At 38.8% G+C, this 26,223-nt stretch overlaps 1 long non-coding RNA gene and 1 pseudogene across 2 annotated transcripts; one reads left to right on the top strand and one right to left on the bottom strand.

The window, feature by feature from the left end:
* Positions 1-1,316: 1,316 nt before the first annotated feature.
* Positions 1,317-8,394, top strand: LOC146999998 (uncharacterized). Of its 2 annotated transcripts, XR_015046263.1 has the most exons (5): positions 1,317-1,420; positions 3,606-3,721; positions 4,908-4,974; positions 6,054-6,298; positions 7,025-8,394. It is a non-coding gene; the product is annotated as an uncharacterized LOC146999998 (long non-coding RNA). The 2 variants fall into 2 exon arrangements; XR_015046262.1 differs by lacking the exon at positions 4,908-4,974.
* On the bottom strand, positions 5,397-6,045 carry LOC146999999 (uncharacterized; annotated as a pseudogene).
* Positions 8,395-26,223: the final 17,829 nt, after the last annotated feature.

Raw genomic sequence — 26,223 nt, 5'->3', positions numbered from 1 at the left:
GTTCTTTAGTTGCAAAGGTGGACCTGAAGTCCACTAGTGTAGAGGGTAGAGGTCTGAAAAACCCCTTATACACAGGAGCTAGTCCTGAGAGTCCTTTCAATAGACTTTGATTTCCCAGGACCCCCTTTGCAGATACTGAATGTCTAAATTCCACTTGGTGAATGGATGTAGACAATAGGCCCAGATTCCTACTGGGAAGACAGGGAATGTTAGATGCTCTTTTATGTAGAATGAGTGGTATCCATGGTCTGTCAGCCCATTAAGGAAAAAAGACTCAAAGCTACTTGGTAGGATTAGGAATATTCCATGTAAGGCATAATACATGTTTTAGGCCACAGTTGGCCAATAGGGTCTAGGGCAATGTTAGTCTTAGGCGAGTTCTGACATTCTATTCAGTGTCGTGAGAAAAAAAAATGTGTTAACATGGGGAAATGTGGGCCCCAAGTAAGAGAGGGCTCCAAGGCCCTACTGAGAGAGGAGGAAAGAATCTTCTTGAGGCAGACTGTGAGATTGCCATATACACTTCTGTCAAAGTAAAGGTCCCTGGTACCTTATAGAGTGGAGAATGTTTCCAGCCATGATCATAAGTTTCCAATTGTTATTCAGAGATTTGTATTTTCATAGTTTGTGTTCATTCAGGAGAGACAAGGCAGCAACATATTTCTTCTTCCAAAGGCTTTGGATGACTGTTGCTGGCTAGGATACTTCTTTGACTTTGTTCATCAATCCAGGTCTAGGCAGAATTAATGAAGTTATTACATTTCTATTGACTTGCCTGAAGGCAAATGGCGCAGGTTCTTTGCTCTGATTTGTAACTTGGACTGTGGGACCTCAAACCAGAGTGGGCTAGGATACCTTGTTGACAGAAGGAGTCACTTTTGGAAATATGCCTGATCAGCTAGGTATAAAACTACTTTCACCATATATGGGAATGTCATTTATGAGAAAGAGAATATGTTGGGAGGATAAGGAAGATTAGCAAGGTCACAGAATCCCTCAGCCAAAAGTTTACCTTGGGAATTAGAAGAAAATGTCAAAAATAGCTTATCAAGTGCAAATGTCCTCATAGACCAGAATACCAATGTGTTCTGAGACTTTGAGTTGTGCTTGCCAGCAATCAGAGCATTTTTTTAAACAAATTGTTTGGTAATCTCTAGCTCTATGTTCTCTGCAATCTGTACAGCAGCATACCAGGCATAGACAACAAAGATGGAACTGCTCCATTTCAAGTGACAGGCTTAAAAATAGAAGTTAGATTAGGGTTCATATTTTTACTGCCATGTCACAGGGCTTCATTTCAGAGTGTTTGACATCCCTTCTTTTATTTGAGCATGCCTGGCCTTCCAAGTCAGAAGGAAACTGGAGGACCTCCTAGAGGAATAGATCTCAGGATTCAATGCATAGAAGTGGATTTTCTGAGGTATGTATGGTCAAGAGATGTTGATTTAAAGTTTCCTTGAGAAAAAAAAAAAAAAAAAGAACAACTGCCCGAGTTTTTCATTTCAGTGGCATTTCTGTAGGTTCCGTAAACAGCAGAATTTGTATTAATCCCCAGTCAAATTTAAGGGTGTGTCTATATTTCCCTAATTCAAAGATAAAATGTAAGTTTCTTCCTTGAGAGTATCTATGTCAAAGATTCTTCATTGAAACCCTTTTGAATCTAGAGTTTACCTTGAACTGAAGGAAAAATCTGGAAAACATTAGGAAAAAATATCTAAGGTTAATTCCATAATATCAGCAAGTTTTGTTGGATTCCTAGACCTAAATGAATGTCCAATCCTCTTTTGGACAAACTGGTATGATCAGAGGCTCCCTTTGCTTCAGTGGGAAGATGTGATGCCTCCTTAAGCAAAGGTAGAAGGAGTGAATACCCCTGGGGAGAAAGGAGGTGTTGATATTCTTGTAACAGGAGAGATGTCAAGAATATGAAAATCCCCATAATATTTTGAGAAAAATTAAATTGCTTACCTTAGCTCACGAGGTCCTAGCATTGCCACACCTTCTAACAGTTCTTCACAGCCTGGGGTATACATATCCTTTGCTGAATTAGCAAGACACCAAATACAGATACCATGATCCGTGAAAAGCTTGGGATTGTGTCCTCAGCATGATTGTCTCCTAAGAATTACGTTCAACCAACCAGAACTGAGTTAGAATGATGATTTCTCACCATGTCATGTGACTGCACTCAAGGAAGTGGCATAAGATTCCAGGACTCGCCTTCTCTTCTTGATTTCTGTGAATTTTGACCAGGGGGAGAAATGCTCCTTGGTCAGAGGTAAAATATCTCATGGTTTCCTGGACAGAAGGGATTTTTTAAGACCTCGATCATCACGGGAAGGAAAATACTATAAGTTTGGAAAAGAGAAAGTCCCTCAACCCTGTTGGACAGTAGGGGAGTTGCCCTGTTCACCTTCTGTAGAGGAGGTTGGTCTAGACACTCAAGGCCTCCACATCTTCAGAGAACTCTAAAAAATTCTTATCTCAGAGGACTCCATGCAGATTTGATAGAAATCTGAAGTTTTTTCTGACAAGTCGGCTCTAAGTTCCTGGATTTGTTCCCTATTAAACTTACAACAGGGCACACAGGTGTGGGTGTGGAGGACAGTTACCTTTCTGATGACCAGCTTAAAGAGAGCCTTGGATCCAGGCTGTGGTTTTTATACATTGGCCATGGGACTTGACTCTGGAGTTCTCTGAGATTTGGGTTTTTTTTATTTGTTTGTTTGTTTGTTTGTTTTTGGTGGTGTAAAGTGTATTCCCTAATAAGGTCTGAGGGAGAAGCTCTTAGTTGAATGGTAGACCTGAGTCTGTCATGAACAAAGAGCGAAGCTCCTGTGTATTCTTGGTACCAAGGATTCAGCCTTAAGCACACTAGAGCTGAGCCTGAATATTTGAGATAAACTTCTCACTCACAAGGTCAGTTCTGCACCTTGCTTCATCAGAGTGGTGTGCCTCAGACCCTTCCAGTGCAGAAGGAGGAAGAATAAAGCATTTTACTCAAGGTCAGCTGACCTCTTTGGAATACCCTTAATGTCAGGGGATAGTATGGTTAGAGAAACCAAGGTTTAGGCCATCTTCAAAAGATAAACTAACTGGGTGTCAGCCCCCTTGAAGTTATGGGATACTTTACATAAGGGGGGGCCTGATATGATGGGGTTGGTATTTACCCTGGAGGTATAAATTATCCGGGGTCTAGAAGGGTACATCTGAGTCCCCATTGTGACTTCATCAATGCTATTGCATGCTGATAGTAAAAGATCCATATTTGTGGCCTTCTTAAAATGTTGTTGAGGTCTGAAGTCCTTTGCTTATCATGCCATATGTATCAGGGCATCTTTAGTCATTGAGGACCTATGTGACACCTTTGTTCTGAAGTGGTATTCTGAGGGGAATTAAAGAATTTCTGAGGCTTCTGGTTCTCATATGTTAATGCTGCCTTCAACACTGGGGAGTTTCTAACATATTTGATTTTGGGGGGTACATCTGAAACCCCCTTGCGTTATTGGTGGAAGTTGTGAGTCACATAGGTTCTATTTCATGTATGTGGGTATACTGTCATTGTCTTCAAACACACCATAATGTGGCGTCGGGTCCCATGACAGATCGTTGTGAGACAACAAGTGGTTTCTGGGAATTGAACTGAGGACCTGTGGAAGAGCAGTCAGTGCTTTTAACCGCTGAGCCATCTCTCAAGCCCCAGCACATTGGTTCTAGACAGGTAAGATTAAGGTCACTTAGGCAATTGGGGAAGCTCTGAGTATCCCTGGTTCAGAGTGGGCAGATCAGAAGTCCCCTTGGTCCATACAGTAGTTTGGAAGATCTGTGGTTCTTAAGCTTTAGGTCTGGACCTTACTAGAGAAGCATGCCTGGAGTGTATTTGAATTCCTGGTTTAGACAAAGTGTACCTGATGACTCCTTAAGCCACTGAGAGTGATTTAAGCCCCACTTCAAGCATGGGGGGAAACTGTGAATCTTCTTGTTGCTGAAGGAAAAATTCTGAGGTTTCTGTGTTAGAAACAGGACTTGGAGGACCCATTGACAGAGTGAGAATGTTGACGTATCCACAAACATTTTATAAAGGATGCCATGCTTTAGAGGCAGAAAGGTTCACACCATATTGGGGCAAGTAGAAATGCCAAAGATTCTTGGATCTGTACAAGATCAAGTGTCGATTTGGAGAGGAGAGAAGGCCGGAATATTTCATTATCGAGGCTTCCTGGGAACCTAGAACACACATATCATGCAGGCCATGCAACAGCTTAATCAATCTCCAGTATGCTAGGAGGCATTTCCCAGGTAGTTCTCTTGATAAAGCAGCTGCCTACTTCTGAACATGGCAAGGCTTTCTCGTTTCTGCTGGCCAAATTAATGTCTGTGTCCTGGGTTCATGAACCAGCTGGCTACTCTTAGGGTCTTCGACCTCAGGCACCCGGGTCCTGATCCTTGGACAGAGGTACTGAGGTCAGAGGATCAGAATAAGAAGCACTCAGTGCACCTTAGATCAAGGGAGTCGATTTGTCATGGACTAAATCAGATCTAGTAGGTAGGTCTAGGTCCTCAATGATCAGAAGAAGCACATAATATTCTCCATGAGGTGAAAATTATATAGCATGCTCTTCTGGCTACAAATTGTGAGCTACTCTTCATCAGAAAGGGGATTCTTGTCCTGCTTTTAGTCACAGGGGCATAGATGATGTTTCAATGTGCATCTGAGGCAGGTAGGAGTGGAAATTGTAAGTTTGATAGACAGTTGATGAGAAGAAAAAGTTCAAAATTCATGTTGTTCATAAGGGGCATAGAAAGGGAAAAAATGAGGGCAGCTTCTGGATCAAATAAGAAGTCAAAATGCAAGGGTAAGAGAGAGTAGGGCCCAGGCTGCTCTCTTGAGATTGACTGCCTTACAGGTTCCATTTGGCAGGCTGGGAAGCTCTGGTGCGTTCCTGGAAAGAAGGAGGAAGTCGGAAGCAAGGAGTAAGTCGGAAGCCTCCTAGAGCATTTTCGATATCTCTTTTGTCATAAAAATTATGTGTGAGGCCCAGTTTCTTAGATGGTGTATTTGAGAGGCCACCTCTTTCAGCCTGAAGCATTCGGAGCCTTTCTGAAACAGGGATCACAACGCCAGTGTCCCTTTGGTGAGAACTGGAAAGTCTGAGTCCACATTGGTCTGATTGAGAAGGTCCAACACCTCCTTTAGGGGAGAGGGAAGAACTACAGCTCCCCTTTTGCCGTGTGATCTTGTTGAGATTGATTTTCATATGATGTGTATATTTGTGGCCTCCTAGGACAGAATGGTCACAAAGGGGGAACCCAAATTCATATTGTAAGGATGGGTCTCTCCAAGGACAGGAGAGAGCAGGTACCACATCCTCTGCTTGAGATATTGTACGTCTGTATTATCTTTGCATAACAGGGAATGTTCCAAAAGGGAATGTCGTACTCCCTTTTGGAGGTCTGATAGGATAGGATAGGAACCAAAGCTGTGGGCTCCCGTTTGGCATTTCTGGAAGGTTTCTCTCCCTCTTGGACAACAAGAATATGTTTTGAGCTCTCCTTAGTAGAAACAGGGTGGCTGATATCCTCTTGGGGTGATGATGAGAATTTCACCCCTCTACGGGGACTGTCTCTATCTGGAGATGACTCAATGGATTCTTGATCTGCAGGAGAAGTTTGCAGGGCTCCTTGGGTAAGAGAGGCTTTCCTCTGTTTTCTCCTGGTAGAAGTAGCGTGTCTGGGAATCTCATGAGGAGAGGTGGGATGCCTGAGGCTCTCTTCATGAGAAAGAGTGGTTCGCATGCACTCTTCTGTAGGGAAAGAGGATAGTTTGCCAACCTCATGCTCTGAATTGGGAGCTTGGGTGTCCCATTGGTCAGAAGGGGCTTTTTCTGATGGGGTTTCAGTAGACTTGGATGGTCTGTGAATGCCTTGGGTTGGTAGGGAACTTCTGAGTCCCTCCTCATGAGATGATGAGCATCTGCAGGCTCCTTTAGCAGAATTAGAAGTGGTGAAGTTTATGTTAGTCACAGTTTGAAGCTTTACACCTCTTTTCTTAGATTTGCAAGCTCTTACCTGCATTTTGGAAGAATGGCAGTGTTTCCAGCCGGCATGTTTTGAGCACACAGATTTCAGGCCTGCTTGACCTACAGAGGAAGGGCTTGGTCCTGTTTTCCGCAATTTAGAAGGTGTGGGGCAATCCCCTGGAGGAGGAGAATGACTGAGACATTTTTTACAAAGGACACCAGATCTGAAACTCAATTCTGATGATTTTAAGAGGGAGATGCTCCTTTGAGGAGTAGAGGTAAGACTGGATTCCTTTTCTGCATACTTGGAAGATGTCAGGCTACTTACAGCAGAAGAGATACATGTTAAGGCATCAAGTTCTGAAAGGCAGTATCTGATATCCCCTTCAGGAAGTGGGACATATTTCAATATCCTTTGGTTAGATTTGAAACTTCTAGGGCTCTTCTTGAGATAAGAGGAATTTCTCTGGCCACCTTCATGAGGAGGGGTAGGAATAAAGTCCCCTTCTGCACAAAGGGACAGCCCCTGAAACTCTGTTGAAAAGGAAGTACCAACGGTTTCTTGGGCAGATGGCAGAGGTTCTAGAGGCCACTGGGCTGGTTGAAAAAGTTCTAGACTTTCCTGGGGAAATGCTGGTGTTCCCAGGATCCCTTATTCAGATACAAAAGGGCCCAGAGCACCTTCACTGGGTTTCAAAAGACAGAAAGACCCTAACACAGATGGCAAAGTTTCTGGAGTCCATGACACAGATTCTGAACTCTTAGAAATGGATTGTGTACATGTCAGAGGCTCTTCTGCCTCTGAACTAAGTGGTGAAGGAGCTGGCAATTTGGGAGAATCTTGTGTGGCTGACAATGATTCTATGACCTCTTGGGTGACAGGTGGTATTTCTGCACGATTTTGCATACATGCCCGTGTTTCTAGTGTGTCCTGGGCAGAATCAGAAAGCCCAAGATCTTCTGGATTGGATGGTGAATATCCTAAAGTCTCTTTTTCTAAACAGGGTCCTGGGCACTCTTGAGATAACAAGGACGTTTCTGGAAGCCCTTGGGAAGATATTGATGTTCCTAGTAGACCTTGGGCAGACAGGGAAGGTCTCCGAGATATTACGACAGATTGTGACACTTTTAAATCCAATTGGACAGATGGAGAAGGTCCTAGACTCACTATGGTAGATGCTGAAATTTCCAAAGTGCCTCGTGAAGCATTGGATATTCCTGGCTTGCCATGTGTACAGGTACAACCTTCCAGATTCCCCTGTAAAGACAAGCAAGGGCCTCCAGCTTCTTGAACAGATAACAAAGGTCCTGGATTCACTTGAGCAGATAGAGACATTGTCAAAGGCTCTAGGACAGATGATACAGATTCTAGTGTTCCTCGTCCAGATAAAGAAATTACCATGGGTCCTTTGGAAGAATGTATAGATCCTGAAGGATCTGAAGCAGATGGATCTGTTTGTTGAACTTTTTGTGAAGATTTCCAAGACTCATTTGGTCCCTGGCTTGAAGTTAAAGGTCCACCTGTAGGTTTAGAGAGATCTAAAGGCTCTTCTGTGGAAAGGGAAGGATCCAAAAGGCTTAGGGAAGAAAGTGAGGAACTAAGTTGGTCAGAAATTGCAAGTTCCAGAGGTAAGTCACTGGATATCACATGTCCTGGGGTAGCTGTTGGAAATTTTTGTGCAGCTGATGTAAATGATGAATAACCTAGAGTCCCCTGGGGAGGTGGCAAAGGTTCTACAGAGCCTTGTGTAGTTGCTGAAATCCTCAGAGATCCCTGGTCAGATCTCAAAGTCCTTGCTGTATTTTGAGCAGTGTGGATATATCCTTGACACACTGGGAAAGATGGTGAGTCTGCTACTGTGTAGTGTGTAGATGTGGACTGAGTTCCTATACCTTGTGTATGTAAAGAAGGACTTGAAAACCTTTTGGAAGATGTAGAATGTTGGGTAGACCTTTGTGGACATGTGGACAGATGTACGGTCCCATGTGCAGAGGGACTGGGACTCCCACCTCCATGAGCAGAATCAAAAGATGCTGGAGTACCTTGTTCTGAGAAGGAAAGACTCAGAGGATTAAGAGAACATTCAGAACATTGTGATGGATTCATCATTGCCTTGGCTGACATAGAATGTTTCAGAGGCCCCTGGGCAGATTGCAAAGGTGCTAGATACCCTTGGCCAAATGGGAAAGTCTTTGCAACTCCTTGGGTAGATGAAGAATTTCTACCAGTTGGTAAAGTGGTGGCAAAGTTCCTAGGGTGGCTGAAGTAGACTGAGAAGTTGCTACAGCCTTCCTCACTTGTGGCAAACGGCCTAAAGCACTCTGTGATTCTTCATATTGTGCCAATATCCCAGTGGCATCTGTTGAATTTTCCAGATTTCTTTGGTTGGAGAAAAAAGAACTTTGCATGGGCAAAGTTCCCTCTTCTGCCCTGGAAAGTTCCTTGGGCTTTTGAAAAGATGGCAAAGCTTCTAGAACCACTGGAGTAGGTACAAGATGCTCCTGAACACCCAGTACAGGTGGGCAATGTCCTACAACTGATGGTGAAAGACAAAAGGTTTCTTGAGATTTCTGGCTAGGGAGGAAAGATCCAGTATCCCTTGGGAAATCTGGGGATCTTTGTGCAAAATGTTGGGCAGTTGGGGAAAATCCTACATCTGTCTGTCAACAAGTTGGAGGATGCAAAGTATCTTGAGCAGATGAAACATTTTGTGCATTCCCCTGTTTAGAAATGGTTAGTTTTAGAGACCCTTGAGTAGAACAGAAATATCCAAAAGCCTCTTGGGAAGATGAAGAGCCTAGGGTTCCTTGTGAAGATAAAGAAATTCCCAGAGTCATCTGATCAGATGGCACAGTTTCTGGTAGCACCTGAGTATTTTGGGTAGGCCCCAGATGTCCTGGAGTGGGAAGCGAAGTTCCCACAGACTCCTTTGCAGACATGGACATTCCTACTGTGGTTTCTGCAGATAAATAATTCCCCTCAGTGCGCTGAGAAGATGTAGAAGACTCTCGAGTTGTTTCTAAAGATTTAGTAACTTTCAGACCACTTTATACACATAAACATCTCAAACATGGAGTTACATGAAGTGATGCTGAAAGATTCAGATGCAGTCCAGAACATCTGGAAGCTTCTAAAGTCCCTCCAGGAGATGGAAATATATGATTTTTTTTCTGAAAATGCTGGGGATTGTGTTGAATGCAGTTGAGACATTTCAGCAGATCCCCAGATATGGGTCATTGCCTGGGCAGAGATGGAAAGTGTCAGAGGCCCCTGGGCTGATTGCAAATGTGCTAGGTTCCCGGGACCAGATGGGAAAGTTTCTGCACCTCCTTGAGTAAAAGATGAATGTCTTCCAGGTTCTCGAGGTGATTGTGGCCAAGTACCTAGAGTAGGCAAAGCAGATGTAGAAGATTCTGAATCCCCCCTCACTTGAGGCAAAGGACCCAAGATAGTCTCTGTGTGTTTACATTGTCCCAAGTCAAAAACCCCTGTGGAATCTCCCGAGGGTTCTAGATTACTGCGGGTGGATGACAAAGAACTTTGCACAGGCAAAGTCCCCTTTGCAGCTGTGGAAAGGTCCTTAGACTTTTGAGAGGTTAGCACATATCCTTGAGAGTCTTTACTAGATAGAGGATGCTCCTAAGAACCTAGTACAGATGGTGAGTGTGTTACATCTGCTAGTGAATATGAAATGGAATTTTGAGATTTCTGGCTAGGTAGTAACGGCCCAATGTCCCTTGAGGAAACCGGGGAATTTTGTCCAGAATGTTCAGAAAGGGGAGAAAAGCTCATAGCTTCCTGGGAATAAGTTGGATGTTGCACAGTCTTTGGAAAAGATGGCACAGTTGTACAGTCCCTTGTTTAGTTGTGGACAGGTTTAGAGACCCTTGGTCAGAAAGGGAATGTCCAAAACCTCTATGGAGAATGAAGAGCCTAGAGTTCCTGGTGAAGATAAAGAAATTCCCAGAGGCTTCTGATCAGATGACAAAGACTCTGAGACTACCTGAGTGATTTGGGTAGACCCCAAAGGTCCTGGAGTGGGAGGCAAAGTTCCCACAGGCTGCTTTGCAGACATGGCCTTTCCTACTGTGGCTTCTGCGGATAAGGAATGCCCCTTAGGGCCGTGAGTAGATGCAGAAAACACTACAGTTGTTTCCCTAGATTTGGTCCCTTTAGATAAGCAAAGTCCCACAGTTCCTTGCCTTTAATCCTACTCTTGGGCGGCAGAGGTAGGTAGATTTAAGAATTCAAGGTCAGCATGGTCTACAGAGGGAGCTCCAGGACAGCCAGGGCTACACAGAGAATCCCAGTCTCCAAACTCAAAAAAAAAAAGAACAAAAAGTGTTTTAGGGTTTTGGATTCTTATATATATATTAAAACTTAAGGGTTTGATAAAAATGGGTTTGTAGGGTTTTTAGAAGAATGTTTTTGAGGTATTTTTGATTTTCAAGGTTTTAGTGTATGTTTACAGTTCTTTCCTATAACTTTTAAGGATTTTAAGTTGTTTTAGTGATTTTCAGTTCTTATTAGGCTTTAGTTTATTTTTTCAGGATTTTAATGTTTTATTTAGGTGTTTTTAGTGTGTTCTTGATTATTTTTTGAAATTTTTATGATTATATTTTTTGGGTTTATGAGTTTTAGTGTTGCCAGGTAGTGGTGATCCATGCCTTTAATCCCAGCAATTGGGAGAGAAAGGTAGTTGATTTTTGAGGTCGAGGCCAGCCTGGTCTACAGAGGGATTTCCAAGACAGCCAGGGCTACAAAGAGAAACCCTGTCTCCAAAAACTCATATAAATAAATAAATAAATAAATAAATAAATAAATAAATAAATAAATAAATAAGAAAGACAGACAGACAGTCAGACAGACAGAAAAGTTTTAAAAGGATTTTGGCTTCTTGTGTATTTTTTTAGATTTCAAGGGTTTTTTTTTTTAAAGAGTTTGTAGAGTTTTTAGAAGAGTATTTTATAGTAGTTTTTTGTTTTTTTGTTTTTTGTTTTGGATTTCAGTCTTATAGTGTATTTTTAGTGTATTATCTTGATTTTTAAAGGATTTTAGAGTACTTTAGTATTTTGGGGTTTAATCTAGGCTTTATTTATTTTAAATTTTTAGCATTTTACAGTACTTATTAGGGTTTTTGTTGTTCTTGACTTGTTTTTTAAAAATTTTAGGGTTTTATATTTGTGGTTTAATTGTTTTAGGGCTGCCAGGCAGTGGGGGTCCATGCCTTTAATCCTAGCAATTGGGAGGCAGAGGTAGATGGATTTTTGAGTTTGAGGCCAGTTTGGTCTACAGAGGGAGTTCGAGGACAGCCAGGGCTACACAGAGAAACCCTGTCTCCAAAAACTCCAAAAACTCAAAAAAAAAAAAAAAAGAGTTTAGGGTCATTTTTGGGTTCTTGTATATTTATTTATTTTTTTAGAATTTAATGTTATTAGTTAAGGGTTTTGTAGGGTATTTAGAAGAGTGCTTTAGCTATTTTTGTTTTTAAGTGTTTTAATATATGTTTAAATTTTTTGGTTTATTAAAGATTTTTAGGGTTTTTTATTTTTTTATTGATTTTCAATTCGTATTAGGCTTTAGTTTAATTTTTAAGTGTTTTACGGTTATATTTAGTTTTTTTTTTTTTTTAACGTGTTCTTGAGTTTTTTTTTTTTAACATTTTAGGGTTATATTTTTTGGGTATAAAAGTTTTGGTGTTGCCAGGCAGTGGTGATCCATGCTTTTATCCCACCCAAGGTAGGCAGAGGCTGGTAGATTTCTGAGTTCAAGGGCACAGCGGTCTACAGACTGAGTTCCAGGACAGCCACAGATACACAGAGAAAACCAGTCAAAAAAGAAAAAAAGAAAAAAAAAAAAAAGAAAAGAAAAAAGAGTTTTAGGGTCACTTTTTTATTCTTCTGTATTTTATTTTATTTTTTAGAATTTTAGTGTTTTTTAAGAGTTCTGTAGGGTTTTTAGAAGATCGTTTTAGATTTTTATGTTTTGTTTTTCAGGCTTCTAGTGTATTTTTAGGTTTTTTAATTATTTTATTTTTTTTTTTCTTTTAAGGATTTTAACGCATTTTAGGGCTTAGTGGTTTTATTTAGGCTTTATTTAAATTTAACTTTTTTAGCATTACTCTGTATTTCTTAGAATTGTGTTTGTTGTTGTTGTTCTTGATTTGTTTATTAAAAATTAGGGTTTTATATTTGGGGTTCAATTGTTTTAGGGTTCCCTGGCAATGGTGGCCCTTGCCTTTAGTCCTAGAAATTGCAAGGCAGAGGTAAGTGGATATTTGAGTTTGAGGCCAGCATGGTCTACAGAGGGAGCTCCAGGACAGCTAGAGATACACAGAGAAACCCAGTCGCCAAAAATTCAAAAAAAAAAAAAAAAAAGAAAAAAAGAAAAAAAGAAAAAAAGAAAAAAGAAAGAAAACAAAAGAAAAGAAAAAAGAAAGGACCCAGAGGTCGTGGATTTCTGAATTTGAGGCCAGCCTGGTCTGCAGAGTGAGTTCCAGGACAGCCAGGGATAAGCAGAGAAACCCAGTCTCGAAAAAACAAACAAACAAAGAAAGGTTTTTTAGGGTTTTGGGTTCTTCTGTTTATTTATTTATTTATTTATTCATTTATTTATTTATAGAACTTAAGGGTTTGTTAAAAATGGCTTTGTAGGGTTCTTAGAAGAACGTTTTGAGGTATTTTTGGTTTTCAGGGTTTTAGTGTATGTTTATAGTATTCGTATATTTTTAAAGTATTTTAGGGTGTTTTAGTGATTTTCAGTACTTATCAGGTTTTCGTTTATTGTTTTAGGATTTTACTCTTTTATTTAGGGTTTTTTTTTCAAATTCTTGCGTATTTTTTAAATTTTTAGGGTTATATTTTTTGGGTATAAGAGTTTTAGTGTTGCCATGCAGTGGTGATCCATGCTTTAATCCCACACAAGGGATACAGAAGCAGGTGGATTTCTGAGTTCCAGGCCAGCCTGGTCTACAGACTGAGTTCCAGGACAGCCAGAGATACACAGAGAAAACCAGTCTCCAAAATTAAACAAACAAACAAACAAAAACAAAACAAAACAAAACAAAAAACAAAAGGAGAAAAAAAGAATTTTAGGGTCATTTTTGGGTTCTTGTGTATTTTTTGTTTGTTTGTTTGTTTAAAGGGTTGAAAGTGTTTTTTTTTTTTTTTGGTTTTTTTTTGGGGGGGGCTTGAGGAATATTCTTTAGGATTTTTCTATTTTGTAGTTTGCTATTTTGTGTTTGTGTGTGTGTTCTTGAGTATTTTTAATTTTTTTTAAAGTTATATTTTAAGGGTTTAAGAGTTTTAGGGTTGCCATGACTGAAATCCCAGCACTTGGGATGTAGTGGTAAGTGGATTTTTGAGTTTGAGGTCAGCCTGGTCTAGAGAGGGAGTTCGAGGACAGCCAGAGATACACAAAGAAAACCAGTTAAAAAAAAAAAAAGAAAGAAAAAGAAAAAAACCCTGAGTTTTAGGGTCATTTTTGGGTTCTTGTGTATTTTATTTTATTTTTTAGAATTTTAGTATTTTTAAGGGTTTTTAGAAGATTGTTTTAGATTTTTATTTTTTGGTTTTAAGAATTCTAGTGTATTTTTAGGTTTTTTTTTCTTTTTTTTTTTTTTTTTTTTTAAGGATTTTAATGTGTTTTAGAGTTTTGGGGTTTTTTTTTAGGTTTTATTTTAACTTTTTTTTAGCACTATTCTGTATTTCTTAGAATTTTTTTTGTTGTTGTTTTTATTTGTTTTTTAAAAATTAGGGTTATATATTTGGGGTTCAATTGTTTTAGGGATGCGTGGCAATGGTGGCCCATGCCTTTAGTCCCAACAATTGGGAAGCAGAGGTAGGTGGATTTTTGAGTTCCAGGCCAGCATGGTATACAGAGGGAGCTCCAGGACAGCTAGAGATACACAGAGAAACCCTGTCTCCAAAAACTCAAAAACTCAAAAACTCAAAAAAAAAAAAAAAAAAAAAAAAAAAAAAAAAAAAAAAAGAAAAGAAAAAAGAAAGAAAAGAAAAGAAAAAAGAAAGGAAAAGAAAAAAATGTTAAGGACATTTTTGGATTGTTGTGTACTTTTTTTTTTTTTTTTTTTTTAGAAATTTAGTGATATTTAAAGGGTTTTTAGGGTTTTCAGACGAGTGTTTGAGAATTTTTTTGGTTTTCATGGTTATAGGGCAAGTTCAGTGTTTTTTCCAAGATTTTTGGCTTTTTTAGGGTTTTGGCGTTCTTTTTTAGGCTTCACGGTTTTTTTTATGGTTTTACAAATTTTGGGCGGAGGCATTTGGTGTTTCTAAGAATTAAAAAAAAAAAACTGTTAGGGTTTTATTTTTGGAGTTTATGAGTTTTAGTCTTGCCAGGAAGTGGTGGCCCTTGCCTTTAAACCCAGAGGTCGTGGATTTCTGAATTTGAGGCCAGCCTGGTCTTCAGAGTGAGAAAGATGGATGAAAGAAAATTATTTTATTGACATTTTGGACTTCCTGTGTATATATATTTTTTTAATTTTAGGGTTACATTTTAAGTGTTTTTACGGTTTTTTGAAGATTATTTTGGTTTTCAGGGTTTTAGTATATGCTTAGCTTTTGTTCTTTCAGTTTGTTTTTTTTTAATGAGTTAGAGTGGGTTTTTTTTGACTTTAGGGATATTCTTTAGGCTTTTTCTATTTTTTTAGTTTATTATTTTGTGTGTGTGTTCTTGAGTATTTTTAAAAATTTTTTAAAGTTTTATTTTTGGGGTTTATGAGTTTTACTGTTGCAGGCAGTGGTGTCCCATGCCTTTAATCCCAGCAATTGGGAGAGAGATGTAGGTGGATTTTTGAGTTCTAGGCCATCAAGGTCTACAGAGTGAGCTCCAGGACATCCAGGGCTACAAAGAGAAACCAAAGCTCCAAAAACTCTAAAAAAATAAAATAAAATAAAATAAATAAATAAATAATAATTAAATAAATAAATAAGAAAAAAAAGAATGAAAGAAAGGAAGGAAGGAAGGGAGAAAGAACGAAAACTTTTAGGGTCATTTTGGCTTCCTGTGTATTCTTTTTTTTTTTTTTTTCTTTTTTTTTTTTTTTTTTTTTTTAGCTTTCTAGGGATTTTGTTTAAAGGGTTTGTAGAGTTTTTAGAAGAGTGTTTTATAGTGTTTTGGTTTTCAGGCATCAAGTGTACTTTTAGTGTTTTTTCTGTTTGCTTGGTTTTTTTTAAAAGGATTATAGTGTATTTTAGGGTTTGGGGGTTTAATTTAGGCTTTATTTTAGTTTTTATCATTTTACTCTATTTCTTAGCCTTTTTTTGTCTTTGTTCTTGATTTTTTTTTTAAATTAGGGTTTTTTATTTGGGGTTTAATTGTTTTAGGGTTGCCATGCAATGGGAGCCCATGCCTTTAATCCAAGCACTTGGTGGGCAGAGGTAGTGAATTTCATAGTTCAAGGCCAGCCTGGTCTACAGAGGGAGATCCAGGACAGGTAGGGATACACAGAGAAACCCAGTCAGGAAAAACAAACAAACAAACAAACAAAACAAAACAACAAAACAAAACAAACAAACAAAAAAACAACCGAAAGAAAAAGAAAGAAAGAAAGAAAGAAAGAAAGAAAGAAAGAAAGAAAGAAAGAAAGAAAGAAAGAAAGAAAGAAAGAAAGAAAGAAAGAAAAAGAAAGAAGGAAAGTACTTTATGGAAATTTTTTTCTTCTTGTGTAATTTTTTTTTAGATTGTTATGGGTTTTTTTAAGCAGTTTTATGGTTTTTAGAAGAGTTTTTAGAGGCTTTTTTTGGTTTGTTTTCATTATTTTAGTGTAATTTTAGGGATTTTTCCTGGTATTTTAAAGATTTTAGGGTGTTTTAGGCTTTGGGGGGTTTTGGGGGGTTTACAGTTTTTTTTTTCTTTTAGGGCATTATCAGATTTTTTTTTTTTAATTTTAAGGATTTGTTTTTGGAGTTTTAGAGTAAGAATATAAGGTCTCATGATAATATTTTTCTCTGAGTTACTAGAGCCACCATACCTAGAAGAATAAACTGGGATTACCGTAAATACTTGAACTGATAAAAGCTGGGAAGTATCATGTCCTCCCTGACCCGTTATGGTCTTATTTTGTCCCCAGGTTACACCTCCATGCCCAATAAAAGGAAAATATAAAAATTCAAAGTATACTAGCTTTGTACTTCCCTCTATATTTGGGGATGGACAAACTAACATTCCAGAATCCTCACCATTCAGGAATTATGATAAGCAGGAAACTTCAATAAATTCCCAATGGCACCGTTTCCTGTTACCCATTACTGGGAAGACAGGCTCAAGTATGTCTACTCCAGGAATTTTCGCAACACTGCTCCATGACTCACTATGCCAGTCCCAGGACCACATCTTCCTTGCTTTTTTACAGTGAGATGGAAAGCCAGCTTCCTTTGGCCTCTCTCTTATTTCCCTAAGCTCTCCATTCTCACTCTCAAGGAGACTCCTCCACCATCTTGCAAACATAAATATGGGTGAACTCTCTAGGGATGGTTTGAAAGCCCTAAGAGTAGTTGGTGCTGTTACAACACTGGTGACATCACAAGGGATACCAAGAGCTCTCCAGAATACAATAGAATGTTCAGACAAGGAATTGTTTATGTCATGAGAAACAGGCTTTGCCTTTCTGTTAAAGTTCTCCCTCTACTGAACAGAAGCTGAGTTGCCTATCCTGGAAACTCTCCTGGGACATAAATACTGATCACCTCCTTTTCAAAAGCCAGAGATCTCAGAAAATGAGTGTTTTCAGTGTAAGTACAGTGTGAAAATGGTGTGATTTATTCCCAAATGGGTTAACTAGAAGCACAGTGACAGGATGAAGAGAAGAGCCAGACCATCGAATTGTTAGCAGAAGACTTGAGATGTCTACTTTCTTCCTATGCTCTAGCCACAAAAAAACTAAAAAAAAAAAAAAACAAGCAAACAAACAAAGAAACAAACAAACAAAAAACTTGTCATGAAGAAATTCCAGAACCACTTACAGCAAGTGGTAATTCAGGATGGGAGGGACCTCCTCAGGAAGACTTTGCCTGGAGATGATGCCTACAGACAGAGATTAGGAAAACAAGATACCTCAGATCTGACACTCTGACCCAGACACAAGAACAAAATATGCATTATATTCTTTGTGTTCCATGCTTGGTCAGCCAGGTTGTAAAATACTCATCTCAGCAGACACTGGCCACCAGTTTATCCCAATTTGTCAATAAATGTTCAAATATTATATGTCTAAAAGATCTCTTGTCTGTCCCCTAGCCACTTCCTATTTTTTGTCTGAATTAACCACAGTATACAGCAACTGACTGCCTCCATATGTGGTCTATATGTCTAGAATCTAAAAACACCCCTTCATTTTATGCAGATTGCAGGACTTATTAGTCAGTGAAGTGTTTTCTGGAGAGAGATAATGACCACCAAGCCTGAAAATGGACACTGATCTCTAGAGTTCTTCCTTTCTTGGGAAAGATATACCTGATAAGACCTATGGGGCCATATACTCAAAAATTTCATATTAACTTGGAAAAAACATTTTGCCCTTGGTGATTAAAATCCTAATTACAATCTCAAAATTAAGCATTTTATTATAAAGACTGTCACCTTGCTTCTTCAGCCCACACACTCTCCTGAGCTGACTAGTCTCTGAGGGACCTGGGATGCAAGATGGTGTTCTCACCTGGTCCTGGACTCAGGACTCTCCCTGGAGGCCAACACTCCTCTGGTGAGGAAAGTAGAGGGAGGTGTGGGTCTCAGCTCTTCCTCTTGGCGGAAGATGAAGGCACCAAGGGACACTCTCCAAGAAGCTATGTTGCTTCTGCAGCTGACCTGCACTTCTGCACAGGTTGCTCTCTGAGGGACCCAGGATAGAAGATGGCAATCTCACCTGGTCCTGGAGTCAGAGCCCTCTCTGGAAACCAGCTAGAGCAATTAGACAACAAAAGGAGATCAAGGGGATAACAATTGAAAAGGAAGAAGTAAAAAAAAATCGATATTTTTTTTTAAAAAATCGATATTTGCAGATGATATGGTAGTATATATAAGTGTCCCTAAAACCTGATAAACAGCTTCAGAGAAGTAGCTGGATATAAAATTAACTCAAACAAATCAAAAGTCTTTCTCTACACAAAGGATAAACAGACTGAGAAAGAAATATGGAAATAACACCCTTCACAATAGTCACAAATAATATAAAATATCTTGCTGTGACTCTAAGTGAAAGTTCTGTATGATAAGAACCTCAAGTCTCTGATGAAAGAAATCTATGAAGATCTCAGAAGATTCAAAGGTCTCCCATGCTCATGACTTGGCAGGATTAATATAGTAAAAATGGCTCTCTTGCCAAAAGTAATCTAGATTCAATGCAATCCCTACCACATTCCAACTGAAGTCTTCACTGAGTTAGAAAGGCCAATTTGCAAATTCATCTGTAATAACAAAAATCCTAGGATAGCAAAAATTCTTCTCAACAATAAAAAAAAAATCTCTGGTGGAATCACCATGCCCAGAAGATGTTCTAACTATTAATAAGCTGACCTCAAGCTGTACTACAGAGCAATTGTGATAAAAATTGCATGGTATTGGTACAGTGAAAGACAGGTAGATCAATGGAAAAAATTGAAGACCCAGAAATGAACCCACACACCTCTGATCACTTGATCATTGACAAAAGAGCCAAAACCATCCAGTGGAAAAAAGACAGCATTTTCAAAAAATGGTGCTGGCTCAACTGGAATTTATGTTGTAGAAGAATATGCATTGATCCATTCTTATCCACCTGTACAAAGCTCAAGTCTAAGTGGCTCAAGAAACTCCACCTAAAACCACAGACACTGAAACTTATAGAGGAGAAAGTGGGGAAAAGCCTGGAAAATATGGGCACAGGGGAAAAATTCCTTAACAGGAAACCAATGGCTTGTGCTGTAAGATTGAGAATCCACAATTGGGACCTCATAAAATTGCAAAGCTTCCGTAAAGCAAAAGACACTGTCAATAAGACAATAAGGGCCGGGCCGTGGTGGCACATGCCTTGAATCCCAGAACTTGGGAGGCATATATGGCGGGGTTCTGAGTTTGAGGCCAGCCTGCTCTACAGAGTGAGTTCCAGGACAGCCAGGGCTACACAGAGAAACCCAGTCTCGAAAAATCAAAATCAAACTCAACCAAACCAAACCAAAACAAACAAACAAACAAAAAAAGACAAAAAGGCCACCAACAGATTGGGAAATAATCTTTATCCATCGTAAATCTTATAGGGGACTAGTATCCACTATATACAATGAACTCAAGAAGGTAGACTATATAGAATCCAACAACCCCATTAAAAGATTTGTTATAGACTTAAACAAAGAATTCATAAATTGAGGAATACCAATTGGCTTAGAAATACCTGAAAAAATCTTCAACATCCTTAATCATCAGGGAAATGCAAATCAAAACAGCCCTGAGATTCCACCTCACACCATTCAGAATGGCTAAGAACAAAAAGTCAGGTGGCATTAGATGCTTGGGCCGATATGGAGACAGAGTAACACTCCTCTATTTCTGGTGGGATTGCAAGCTTGTTTAATGACTTTGGAAATCAGTCTGGCGGTTCCTCTGAATATTGGACATAGTACTACCAGATGTCCAGCAATACCTCTTCTGGGTTTATACCCAGAAGATGTTCTAACTTTTAATAAGGACACGTGTTCCATGATGTTCATAGCAGCCTTATTTATAATAGCCAGAATCTGGAAATTACCCAGATGTCACTCAACAGAGGAATGGATACAGAAAATGTGGTATATTTATACAATGGAGTACTACTCAACTATTAAAAAGAATGAATTTATGAAATTCTTAGGCAAAAAGATAAGATCCATCATCCTGAGTGAGGTAACCCAATCACAAAAGAGCACACATAATAGGTACTCACTGATAAGTGGATATTAACCCAGAAACTTAAATTACCCAAGATACAATTTGTAAAACACATGAGTCTTAACAAGAAGGAAGACCAAAGTCTGGATACTTCATTCCTTCCAAGAAGGGGGAACAAAATATCAATGGAAGGAGTTACAGAGACAAAGGTCAGAGCTGAGACAGAAGGAAGGACCATCCAGAGATTGTCCAACATGGGGAACCATCCCATCAACAACCACCAAACCTAGAGATTGTTTCAGATGGTAGCAAGGTTTTGCTGACAGGAACCTGATACAACTGAGGGTGTGCCAGTGCCTCAAATAAAGAAGTTGATGCTCAGAGTCATCTATTGGATGGAACACAGTGCCCTTAATAAAGGAACTAACCAAAGACTGCAACATAAAACCTGTCACAAAAGGAACTGGATTACTGCTCAAACACTCTGGCACAGGAAACACCTTTGTAAATAGAACACCACTAATTCAGGCATTGAGATTAACAGTTACTAAACATGGCCCTCATTGAATTGAAAACCTTCTGTAAGGCAAAGTTAAGCTTCAAAACCACAAAATTGAAACCAATAAATGAGAAAAATATCATCACCGATCCTTCACCTGACAGTGTTATAATCAAACATATATAAAGGACAGACAAAATTAAATGTCCACAAAAGAAATAAACCAATTTAATAGTAGGGTAAGTAGGGCTCAGTGCTAAGCAGAGCATTGTCAAAACAGGAAGATCAAATGGCCTAGAATCACTTGAAGAAACGTTCAGATTTCTTGGTCATCAAGGAATTTCAAATCAAAAATGTGTCTGAATTCAATTAAACTGTTTGTCACCTGTAATAAAAGCTGAGATTAAAAACCACAAATCATAGCAAATGGTGCCATGGATTTGGAGTGAAGAGAACACATATCAGTTTCTCATGGTGTCTTAGTCAGGGCTTCTATTCCTGCACAAACATCATGACCAAGAAGCAAGCTGGGGAGGAAAGGGTTTATTGGGCTTACACTTCCATACTGCTGTTCATCACCAAAGGAAGTCAGGACTGGAACTCAGATAGGTCAGGGGGCAGGAGCTGATGCAGAGGCCATGGAGGGATGTTCTTTACTGGCTTGCCTCCCCTGGCTTGCTCAGCCTGCTCTCTTATAGAACCCAAGACTACCAGCCCAGGGATGGTCCTACCCACAAGGGGCCTTTTCCCCTTGATCACTAATTGAAATAATGCCTTATAGTTGGATCTCATGGAGGCATTTCCTCAAATGAAGCTCCTTTCTCTGTGATAACTCCAGCTGTGTGAAGTTGACCCAAAATAGCCAGTACAATTGACCCCTTGTCAACTTGACACACAAAGACATCACTAGTAAGTCTCAACCCTTCCTAAACTGAAATGTGCCTTACACTCCCCCCAGAGCTTTTGTCTCTAGTTGCATATGTAGCATTGGACGGCCTAGTAGGTCATCAATTGGAGGAGATGCCCTTGGTCTTGCGAAGATTATATACCCCAGTACAAGGAGAATCCAGGGCCTGAAGCATGAGTGGGTGGGTTGGGGAGCAAGGTAGGGGGAGGGAACAGGGGACTGTCAGGATAGCATTTGAAATGTAAATAAAGAAAATAACTAATAAAAAAGAAAAATAATATCAACAGCAACAGAATTCTGTTTTCAGACCTCCAGTTTTTTATGTTTCAGGAGCCTTAGCTCAAATGAACCTGGGTGGAGAGTTCATGGAGGAATGGATGTAGTCCTGGGCTCTCATGCTGCTGAGTGAAGCTTGGCTTTGTGCAGGGGTCTCAGAGATCAGGGAAGATGGGTGATGTAAGGGAAGCGCTTCCTCTATGTGTCTGGGGTCTGATGAATGTGCAGAAGAGGTTTTGAACTTCTTTATTCTTTCATTTTCCATTTTTGGGGGTGCCCTGTTTTGTTCCATTCCAAAAGCCTTTGAATTGTATTTTCTTGCCTGTCTTCAAGTGAATTATTTATATCCTCTCTAAGGGCTTCTACCTGTTAGCCTGTGGTTTTCTGCATTTTATAAAGGTGTTATTTTATCCTCATTAAGGGTATTTGGCATCTTCATGAGATGCAATTTTACCTCATATTCTTGCTCTTCATGAGTGTTTAAATATCCAGGGTAGGAAAACTGGGTTTTGATAATGCCAAATTACATTGGCCTCTGTCGATTATGTCCTTTTTATTTTTCTTTCACCATCTGGTCATTTCTGTTGTTAACTTGTCTGGGTATCTGGGACTGGATCAGTACTCTTTGGATACAAATAGTGTAGTGTGACCTGGATTCCAGAGGGCCTCCTGGGAGTCAGGAAGTGCAGTATCTCATTAGGGCATGCATTCAGTGTCCTTGCTTGGTGCAACCATCATATATCCCACTGTCTCTGGTTTAGGCAGATCTAATAGGAGCCAGGTTGGCTTTGGGGTCAGTGTAAGGCATATTGATCTTCAATAGTTTCAGTTGGAGATGCAAAGTGGAAAGACAATAGTATTCAGGAAGATCTCGATAGATACCTCATGTGCTTATCTCTGTGGAGATCCCAAATGATGTGGGTATTCAGCCAAAGGGCTCACCTATGTTCTTAATTATGGAAGAGCTTCTGTCAGACAGGTAGGTTAGAAGGGATGGGAGATTCATCCTGCTTTCATAAATTCAGACTACAGAGGTCCTTCAGGTGAAAAATTTTTATATAATATTGAAATTCTGTTTTGGAAGTTGTCTTAGTCAGGGTTTCTATTCCTGCACAAACACATGACCAAGAAGCAAGTTGGGGAGGAAAGGGTTTATTCGGCTTACACTTCCATGCTGCTGTTCATCACTAAAGAAAGTCAGGACTGGAACTCAGACAGGTTAGGGAGCAGGAGCTGATGCAGAGGCCATGGAGGGATGTTCTTTACTGGCTTGCCTCCCCTGGCTTGCTCAGCCTGCTCTCTTATAGAACCAAGACTACCAGCCCAGGGATGGTCCCACCCACAAGGGGCCTTTCCCCCTTGATCACTAATTGAGAAAATGCCTTACAGTTGGATCTCATGGAGGCATTTCCTCAACTGAAGCTCCTTTCTCTGTGATAACTCCAGCTGTGTCAAGTTGACACACAAAACCAGCCAGCACAGAAGTCAATATTAGCATATATATGGACAATGAAGATTGGAAGGGAAATTGGACCATTTACTGTAAGCTAAGTTCTATGGATTAGGGTTTTTAGAGGACACCTTGGAAGAATCACCATTAGCAGGACGTTAAGTATTAGTGAAATAATATGTCATGCCAATTATGATGCATTAGGTTAAAAATCCTGAGTGTAAACAAGCTATGACATGTCAAATTTATTCTCATTAGAATACATTGAATTTTCTAAAAAAATAATTACTTATAATAGACTGAGATGTTATTTGTAATGAAGAAACTGAAATTATATTTGTTGGTGTATAGATGTATAGTGGGCATCACATTGCATTGCAAATATCTGTGGTTAATGAATAACATCTTTGCTATTACATATATAATTCATGAAAGAGGAAGACTTTCCATCCATATAGATTGATGAGTGCAGATACTCAAAAGTGCTTCAATTCTTTGTATAAATCATACTTCTGTGCCATATTAAACCTTGTACCAAGTGATTCAAAAAATACAAATCAATATCTAATTAATGGGGAAAAACAGGATAAGAATGGTTTACAAATAAATGACAACAAAATTTAATGAAAATACAACAGCAACCCTCATAAGATTATTCTCTGACATGAAAATAGGATAGAGGCCATCACATGTTCCACAGAGCATGACATGGAAACAGATATCTGATTTCAACAAGAAATAAAGGGACAAGAAACTGGAATGAAGCTATGTAATATCATCTGTGAAACATAGATGAAAACTTTGTTTTATAAACCCATAAAGTTCTGTAGTGGATAGCTTAAGATTGCCACCCAACAAAATAACTTAAAGGAAAATAGAAACCAAAGAGTCCCTTGATAGTCAGGAAGGACACGATGATGTGTGCTCTGCCTTCTTTCCTCCAAATTAAGTACATAGCATGAGCTTTAGGCAAAAAGAAAAGAGATTTTAAGAAATACTATTTTTGTCCCAAGCAACATGGAGGATGTCTCTGCAGAAAAGCACAGGGAGACTCACCTCTAAATCTGGGCAAATACAAGTTCAAGATTATTAAAGACCTAAATATTTGACCTGTAGACTTGTTTTAATTAGTATGGTATGGATCCCAGTCAATTGCTCATGTGCATCAAATGACTTCCAAAAGACTGCTACAGCCCAGGATGGCATTTCAATAGCAGTCACGGTGGAGTGAAGAGTCAGCCTCCATGCACATTCCCAGTTAATTTGACATGGTATTAGCACCAGGTATATAACAATTATAGAATATGACAATAGGACTCTTAATTTACCCAGTATACAGGTCTACAGTCTACCTTATATTAATAGTAATTTTTTCAATTTAGTTTCAAATTTTAGGTAAGTCATTAACTTTATTTCCTTTGTCAATGTCATTAGTTTGACATATTTAGCTGTATACACAAACAGTGGGTTCTTTCTCTTCCTCACCATGTAACTTTAAGAACCCCTGAAAATGAATTATTATATCAATCACTATTTTAATACTTTGAAATGTGTCGCAGTTTAGTATAGTTTTAATGCAATTATACTACATTTCATAATGCTGGACAATGTGAAAGTCTGGATTCTCTCTTTTGAGTGTTTGTTGATAATATATGTTGGAAGATAACTTTTCATCTGCCTTGAATTCACAATCCCCACTTTTGTCAAGAACTCAATATGAAGAGACTGCATCACTGCCTATATTCAATTATCTGCCAACGCCTCATTATGATCATGAATCTAAATGCCTCCATAAAGGTGATACCTAATTCTGGTTTCCAACAGATGAGCATGCATTGTTTCATGGAAATATGTGTGTATGTGTTGGTCTACTATACCTGGTTATATGTATAATATTACTTATATACCTGTGAATATACATATACTTTGCTTTATGAAATGGTATTTAAATGAGTCTCATCCTGCCATTCTGAATTTGATACTGAATGTGGAAAAAGAATGCTAGTCTCATATTCTGTTACCAGAATAATCTTTTTATCCAATTACACAAATGCTCAGGCACAGGTTAGGATTATTATCACTATCAGATACAAGGTCAATATTTCTATTAACTACTCAATAAATTTAACATTATTTAGTAGTTAATATTTATTCACAATTCCTTTCCATTCATCCTATGTCATGTTCCATGGATTCATAGGTAAAATTCTGGCCTTAATCTCTACATCTGAGGTCTGAAAAGATAAGTCTACGAGAATCATTGTACTTCTTGTGGAAAAGAACCTGTTCTCCATGTGGCTATTAGGTCTGAGATCCAAAGTGTGAGATGTTATCATTTGAGGCTGCAGAAAATGTGGGAAAAAAGTGTTAAAATCATTTACCTTTTAGCGAATCAATGCGGTTGCAACTTTTTTCTTTCATAAACCAAGGTTTCTTGTGCTTTTATGTTTTTGCCTCTCATCCCATCCCCTATTCAATTTTCATGTCTTTGGGAATAAAGGAATATATTTTTCAATTGGTAGCCACAGTACACTGTGCACTCTGATTGTGATGGTTGCTTCACATTATTATCCTTCTCTGTTAGGTGAGTAGGAATTTTATTTCTGATGTATTCTGAATTTTCCCAAACCTATTTGCAAAAATTGTGGAAATTCTCATTGAGGACAATTGTTTAAGCTAAAATAAGTTTTAAAAATGCAAATATATGAACTGTGTCAATATACTTTTGGGATTAGAAAGAAAAACTTAGCGCTGAACTCTTTATTGAAAATTACAAATTTTAGGAAAAGACCATCTTTGGTGTCGTTACTCCTGATGAGAGGTAATAGAGAATAATAACTGATGAACTGCCAGCTGTGCTGGGGCAGAGAAGATCTCTGTGCTCAGACATCACATATAGGATCTCAAATTATTAGGAAGACTGAGGTATTAAAAGAAAACTCATAAAATTTTTACAAGATAGAAATAGTAAGAACACACTAAAAAGTGATATTAACTTGATGTGTACAAGACAAGATAATATTCTGGCCATATGGTATATTGTATCGTTGTGTATATCTTGAAATGGATAAATATAATTAAATAAAATGGATTTTAAAATGAGTAGCCTGATTGGTGATATAACAGTTGAACGTATTAAAAGCATCATCTATAAACATAGAAAACAAATACAAAGCATGTTCTAAAATATTATTCATAATTTTCTTCCTGTGAATA

The sequence above is a fragment of the Mus caroli genome, unplaced genomic scaffold (assembly GCF_978045245.1).
Source record: "Mus caroli unplaced genomic scaffold, Mus_caroli_1 scaffold_22, whole genome shotgun sequence".
Lineage (NCBI taxonomy): Eukaryota > Metazoa > Chordata > Mammalia > Rodentia > Muridae > Mus > Mus caroli.
The sequence above is the reverse complement of the archived record's forward strand: the minus strand, read 5'-3'. Positions and strand labels throughout refer to the sequence as shown.